Raw genomic sequence first — 8089 nt, 5'->3', positions numbered from 1 at the left:
GGAAAGAAAAAAAAAAAAATGGAAACGATCTCGCCCCGATCCCGCAATTTAGAACTCCAGCCGGGGCGCATTTGGAGAAGCCGGAACCGGCGCGCGTAAAAATACAAAACAAACCCAAAAGCGCAGCCCGCGGAGCGCGCGCGTTTTGGCGCGGGGGATTTGAAAAAAAAAAAAACAACCCAAAAGGCTTTCGAAACCTCCCGGCTTTCGAAACAAAACGGAACAAAACAAAACACACACATACACACAAACACACAAAAAGAGAGATCCGGCAAAAGGGGCGCAGTTGCGAGGAGAGGGTTAACCGGAGGTGGGCCGGACCTGAGATGTTGCTTGGACAAAAAAACAACACAGAAGTGGAGTGGAGGAGGCGGAAGGGCGAAGGGTTTGAAAGGAGGGGGTTTCCCCGGCAAAGACAAAGCTTCCCATTCAAACAACCAAGTCCGCCCTGAGAGAGAGAGAGAGAGAAAGGGATCGACTGACGCGGAGGGAAGGAAGGAAGGAGGGAAGGAAGGAAGGAAGGAAGGAAGGAACACAGACACCCCGAAATCGCCTGCACGCGAACAAAAAATAACAATAACAATAATAATAATAATAAAGAATCAGGCCAGGGGTTGCGGCGGAGGCCCCGGTTACCTGCTTTGCGGGGCTCTGAGAACAAAAGAATCCGGTGGCGGTTGGGGATCGTGGGGGCGGAGAGACGCGCCTCCCGGCTTTCAGGATGGCAAAGCCGAGGAAGGTACTGACTGGGTCAGGGTTAAAAATACACACAGGTGCATCTCTCTCTCTCTCCATCTATCTTTATCTGTCTGTCTATCTTTATCTGTCTATGTCTGTCTATCTATCCATCATTATCATCTATCATTTATCTATCTTATATCTATCTATCTTTCTCTGTCTGTCTGTCTGTCTATCTATCTATCTATCTATCTATCTATCTATCTATCTATCTATCTATCTATCTATCTATCTATCTTTATCTATGTCTATCTATCCATCATTATCATCTATCATTTATCTATCATATCTATCTATCTAACTTTCTCTGTCTGTCTATCTATCTATCTATCTATCTATCTATCTATCTATCTATCTATCTTTATCTATGTCTGTCTATCCATGATTATTATCTATCATTTATTTATCTTATATCTATCTTTATCTGTCTATCTATCTATCTATCTATCTATCTATCTTTATCTATGTCTGTCTATCTATCTTATATCTATCTATCTTTCTCTGTCTATCTATCTGTCTGTCTGTCTGTCTGTCTGTCTGTCTGTCTGTCTGTCTTTATCTAGCTATGTCTGTCTGTCTATTTATCCATCATTATCTACCATCTATCATTTATCTATCTTATATCTATCTTTCTCTGTATGTTTATCTATCTATCTCTGTCTGTCTGTCTGTCTATCCATCGTTATCTACCATCTATCATTTATCTATCTTATATCTATCTTTCTCTGTCTATCTATCTATCTATCTATCTATCTATCTATCTATCTATCTATCTATCTATCATCTATATCATTACCTACCATCTATTTATCATTTATCTATCATCTAGCTAGCTAGCTAGCTATCTTTATCTATTCTCCAAAACACCCAAAGGCAGAACAAGAAGCAATGGGTGGAAACTAATCAAGGACAGAAGCAACTTAGAATTAAGGAGGAATTTCCTGACAATTAGAACAATTAATCAGTGGAACGACTTGCCTCCAGAAGATGTAAATGCTCCAACACTGGAAGTTTTTAAGAAGATGTTGGATAACCATTTGTCTGAAGTGGTGTAGGGTTTCCTGCCTAAGCAGGGGGTTGGACTAGAAGACCTCCAAGGTCCCTTCCAACTGTGCTATTCTATTCTATTCTATTCTATTCTATTCTATTCTATTCTATTCTATTCTACCCTTCCCTTCCCTACCCTACCCTACCCTACCCTACCCTACCCTATCATCTATCTATCCATCTATCTATCAATTTTGATCTATCTGCCTGCCTGCCTACCAATCATCCATCCATCTATCCTCTCTGTCTCTACAGGTAATCCCTGACTTGCGACCAAAACAGCCCAAAATTTATCTTGCTAAGTGAGAAATTTGTTCAGTGAGTCTTGCCCCGTTTTACGATTTTTCTTGCCACATTTGTGAAGTGAATCACTGCAGTTGTTAAATGAGTAACATCGTTGTTAAGTGAATCCGATTTCCTTCTTGACTTTGCTTGTCAGAAGGTCGCAAAAGGGGATCCCGTGACCCCGGGATGTTGCATCCGTTGTAAATGTGAATCAGTTGTCAAGCATCAGAATGTAAATCACATGTCCATGGAAATGCTGCAACGGTCGTAAGAAAAAATGGTCGTAAGTCACTTTTTCCAGTGCAGTTGTAACTTCAAACGGTTACTAAGAGAACTCTTGTGGATCGAGGATTGCCTGTATCTGTTCAGACTTTTTTATCCCACCTTTTTTACTTTATAGGTAACTCAAGCGAACATCCCTAATAATCTGTTCTCCTCCTGATTTCCCCTGTGAGGTGGGTTGGGTTGGGCTGAAAGTGAATGATTGAGTCACTCAGCTGACCTTCATATCTATGTTTGTTCGTTTATTAAATTTGTAGGCCTCTGATCTCCTCCAAGCAACTCTGCGCAGCTTACAATATCCTAAATAACAGAATAAAACAAATTATATACGATGAACACATTAAAACATTGGTCATTTAATAGCTGAAATGTTAAAATTTATATTAAAATGGATAAAACCCAACACATAGATAAGTAGATGTGAATCTATACTATATACAGTGGTGGCCAAAATTGTGGAAACCTTTTGGGAAAAGTGTATTTTTGAGGTTTGATGGCTAATAACACCATTTTTTTTTTTTTTTTGGAGTTTCAAGATAATCCTATTCCACTGCTGGAATGGCCTGGGAATAGCCCAGACCTTAACCCAATTGAAAATCTATGGAGCCGACTAAAGAAACTTGTTAGTCAGAAGCGACCCAGCAATAAAACCCAGTTAATAGAAGCCATCATTCAATCTTGGTTTCACATTATAACAGCTGCAGAACTAAAAGACATGGGAAGATGTTGTAAGGCCATAATTCATGCTGAAGGCTACCCAATTTAGTATTAACTGACATGATGATATTTTTTTTACATCTCGTTTTTTCTACTTGTTTTACTTTTCTTCCTTATACTGTAACTGCTATTCTAATAATAAATCCTTCCTAAAAGTTATTGCATTACATTCTTGATTACATTATTTTTCCCTTGATATATAATTTTATGGTACTACTCCAAAAAAAGTGGTGTTATTAGCTAGTTTTAGAAAATACACTTTTCTCAAAAGGTTTCCACAATTTTGGCCACTGCTGTATATTATATGCACACCCATATAAACCTGTGCATGTATGACAGCAGAATATAGGTAGTTCTCAACTTACAACCCATTTGTTTAGTGGCCATTCAAAGTTATGTGGTACTGAAAAAAGTGACTTATGACAATTATTCATACTTAACTACCATTGCAGCATCGCCAACAGTCATGTGACCAAAATTCGGATGTTTGGCAACATGGCTCATATTTATGACAGTTGCCATATTCCCAGGTCATGTGATCACCTTGTGAAACCTTCCAACAAGCAAAGTCAATGAGGAAGCCAGATTCGCATTACAGCTAATTTACCCATTGCAGTGATTCGCTTAACAACTGTGGCAAGAAAAGTCGTAAAATGGAGCAAAATTCACTTAGCAACTGTCTTGCTTAGTGACAGAAAATTTGGGCTCAATTGTCATAGGTTGAGGACCAACCTTGATAGTACAGTGGTCTAAGCACCCTGTTATTAACACAGCTGCCTGCAATTACTGCTGGTTCGAATCTCTCCAAGGCTCAAGGTTGACTCAGCCTTCCATCCTTTCTAAGGTAGGTAAATTGAGGACCCAGTTTGTGGGGGCAATAAGCTGACTTTGTATAAAATATACAAAAGTATGAAGGCTATTGCTTAACGCATTGTAAGCCGCCCTGAATCTCCGGAGAAGGGCGGCATATAAATCAAATTAAAAAAAAAAAAAAACCTGTATTATTAAGTCAATAGAATTTATTTTTTTTATTGGCCAAGTGTGATTGGACACACAAGGATTTTATCTTGGTGCATATGCTCTCAGTATACATAAAAGAAAAGATACGTTCATCAAGAATCATAAGGTACAACACTTAATGATAGTCATAAGGTACAAATCATGTGGTCGTTTAGCAAATCCTCTCATTGGTTTTGCTTGTCAGAAGCCACTGGGAAAGTCAGAAATGGCGATCACACGACGCTGGGATGCTGTAACCATCATAAATAAAAGGTAGCCCTCGACTTACAACAGTTCATTTAATGACTGTTCAAAGTTATGACGACACCGGGAAAAGTAGTAACCGGTGACAACTGGTTCATCTTTATGACGGTTGCCCTGTCCCTGGATCCCGTGATCCCCATTTGTGACCTTCTGGGAAGCCAAGTCAATGGGGAAGCCAGATTCACTTAACAACCGTGTGGCTAATTGAACAACTGTAGTGATTCACTTAGCAACTCTGGCAAGAAAAGTCGTAAAATGGGGCAAAACTCACTGAACAAGTTTCTCACTTAGCAACAGACATTGTTGGGCTCAATTGTGGTCATAAATCGAGGATTAACTGTACATTCCAGTTGCCAAGTGCCCGAATTTTGATCACGTGACCCTAGGGATGCTGTGATGGTTGGAAATGCAAGGACCAGTCATAAGTTACATTTTTCAGTGCCATTGTAATGTTGAAAGGTTGCTGTATGAATCGTTGTAAGTCAAGGACTACCTGTACCGTGAGCCTGGCCATCAAACCCATAATCTGTTCAATGTCTATTTAATACAGCTATTTTCTTCTTGTCAGAGATTCCATTCCTCTTCCTGCAACCGTTGCAAAAATAAGAGGATCTCAACAGACAGGCTATTTTGTCAAAATCCAGAATATGATCAAGGAAGAAAAAATAAGGGAGGGGGAGGTTTCAAAGCAGATTGTACCCTCCAGATGGTTTGGGAGCAAGGAATTCTGGGAGTTGTAATCCCACCATCTGGAAAGCACCAGATGGGAAAAATTGCTGTTAAAGTCTGGTTTACATATCGCCACTTAAGCTCTGATGGGTGAGCCTTATTCAGCAGATCGTAGCTGAGCAAAAGCCCAGACACCGTCAAAAGCAGAGAGTGTCCACTGGTTATCTCTCTCTTCTTTTTCAAACCAGAGCAAGTCAATTTCATTCATTCGTTGCTTTCTATGCCAGCTGTTCTTCTTAAGAGCCAAGGCTTTGCCTCTTTCTGCTTCATAATAGAGGCATGGCATTTGATTGAGTGAGATTTTGATCTTAATAACAACAACAATATTATTCTGGCTGCACAAGATCAAGCCTTAACCAGAGGTGGGATTCAAAAATTTTAGCAACTGGTTCTCTGCCTGGTTGCTGGGTGGGCGTGGCCTACTCGACTTCCTGCACCATGGCCGGGGGGGGGGCGTTTTCGCCCTCCCCAAGCTCCAGAGGCTTTCCTCGAGCCTCCAGGAGGGCGAAAATGGCCTCCCCAAGCCTCTGGAGACCCTCCAGAGGCTGGAAACGGGCCCATTTCTAAACGTCGGGGAGGCCCGTTTTTCACCCTCCCCAGGCTCCAGAGGCTTTCCTTGAGCCTCCAGGAGGGCAAAAACAGCCTCCCCCAGGCTCCGGAGGCCCTCTGGAGACTGGAAATGAGCCCATTTCCAGACTTCCAGAACTTCTCGGAAGCCTGTTTTTTCCCTTCCTAGAGCCTCCATACCCGGCTGCGTGGAGACTCCTGGGAGGGACGGGGCAGGGTGGATGGGGCCAGCCTGTCACTGCGTTTTTGTATTTACCAGATGAGCTCATATTTTTGGACTTTCAGATTTTCCGTAGCTTGCCAAGTTTCTTATCAGTAAGCTAACTGCGCATGTCCACATTCCTTCACTTTCTTCTATCTTTCTTTGTTCTCCTGCCAGGAGAGGTCCGGCCAAGAAGAGGTGGCCGGGATCTTTGCCGAAATGTAACTAATTTAGATAGTGAGATGTTTTATTTTCTTTATAACAAATCAATGAGTTTTTCTTAGAAGATATATCTTCGGGTTTATTTTCTTAAAGTATGCTTCAAGGGAAAAGTCTCGATCCACGTCTCTAAATCAAGGTGCGATTACCCAAAAGCAAAATGGGATTAATTAGCACTCTGACACAGCCGTCCTTTGCAACTACCGGTTCGGTGAACCAGATGTAAAATTAGCATCCAGTTTGCCCTAAGACCTGCAAATAGAAATAGAACGACTGTGGCAAAGGCAAGCAAGAGTAGTACCAATAGTAATAGGTGCCTTGGGTACAGTCCAGGGGTGGGTTCTACTTACCTTTACTACCAGTTCGCATCGTGCCCGCACCCACGCTCTTCTGTGCATGCGCAGAATCTTCTGTGCGTGCGCAGATCACCTATGATGACGTCCAGGTCAGTGGGCGGAGCCTCCCGCCAGTTTTACTACTGGTTCTTGCGAACAGGTCCAAACCGAGGGCAACCCACCACTGGTACAGTGCCAAAACAACTGGAGCACCACTTGAACACCGTCGGCATTGACAAATTTGCCATCAGTCAATTGCAGAAGACAGCTTTACTTGGAACAGCTTCCATCCTGCGACGAGATCTGTAACACCGTCAAACATCCAGATCTGCCTCTCCCAGATAGATAGGTAGACAAAAATGCCGAACCCAGCCTGAACATCTGGCTGACTGTGATGATGATGATGATGATAGTAATAATAATAATAATTTTAAAAGCTGGCAACATTACCAAATATATCAGTCTTCCTCAATATCCTAACATCCAGATGTGCGAGTACAATTTCTGGACTGGATCCTCACATCATATGAGACCTCATATAGTGCAGCATTTTAAGATGGGGGGAGGACTTCAACTCCCAGAATTCCCTGTCTGGGGAATTCTGGGAATTGACGTCCACCCATCTTAAAAGTTGCCAAGGTTGAGAAATACTGCTTTAGGTTTCCAAGAAGGGAAAGAATACGTTTCCTGGGGATTATTGTCATTGTAGTTCAACTTCTGGAGGACTCTGAGTTGGGCTGGGAAAAAATATCTAGCAAAAGGGAGGGACATTAAGACAAGAAATTGCATATTCCAACAGATGTGTAAAGAGGCAGACTCTACTTCCACTTCAGGTAGTCCTCGAATTACAACCACAATTGTGCCCAACATTTCTGTTGTTAAGTGAGACCTTTGTTAAAGTTAATTTTGCCCCGTTTTATGGCCTTTCTTGCCTCAGTTGTTAAGTGAATCCCTGCAGTTGATCAGTTAGTAACCCGGTTGTTAAGTCAACCTGGCTTCCTCGTTGACTTTGCTTGTCAGAAGGTCGCAAAAAGGGATCACATGACACCCGGTCATAGATATGAGTCAATTGCCCAGCATCTGAATTTTGATCATGCGACCATGAGGAATGGATGCTGGAAAGGTCGTAATTGTGAAAAAACGGTCCGAAGTCACTTTTTCAGTGCCATTGTAGCTTTGAACGATCGCTAAATGAGTTGTTGTAAGTCGATGACTACCCGTATTCATTTTACTCTTGTTAATTTTGTTTACTTACTTCATATCTGCTCACCCCTATCCCCTGGGTGGAAAGTCAAGATAGTTCCATCCAGTGGTGAAATCCAATTTTTTTTACTACCGGTTCTATAGGCATGGCTTGGTGGGCGTGGGTTGGTGGGCGTGGCAGGGGAAGGATACTGCAAAATCTCCATTCCCACACCACTCCAGGGGAAGGATATTGCAAAATCTCCATTCCCACCCCACTCTGGGGCCAGCCAGAGGTGGTATTTGCCAGTTCTCCGAACTACTCAAAATTTCCACTTCCGATTCTCGGAACTGCTCAAAATTTCCGCTACCAGTTCTCTAGAACCTGTCAGAACCTGCTGGATTTCACACCTGGTTCCATCGTTTTATAAGTAGATGCAGTGTTGTTGTAGATGGGGCCAGCCCATAAATTTCAGAAATAAGTTTCGTAAATGAATGAATTATAAAGGGGGCTTCAGAAGAC

This window comes from Pituophis catenifer, unplaced genomic scaffold (assembly GCF_029215685.1).
Source record: "Pituophis catenifer annectens isolate HBS135680 unplaced genomic scaffold, rPitCat1.0.hap2 SCAF_2, whole genome shotgun sequence".
Lineage (NCBI taxonomy): Eukaryota > Metazoa > Chordata > Lepidosauria > Squamata > Colubridae > Pituophis > Pituophis catenifer.
Note: the sequence above shows the minus strand (reverse complement) of the source record.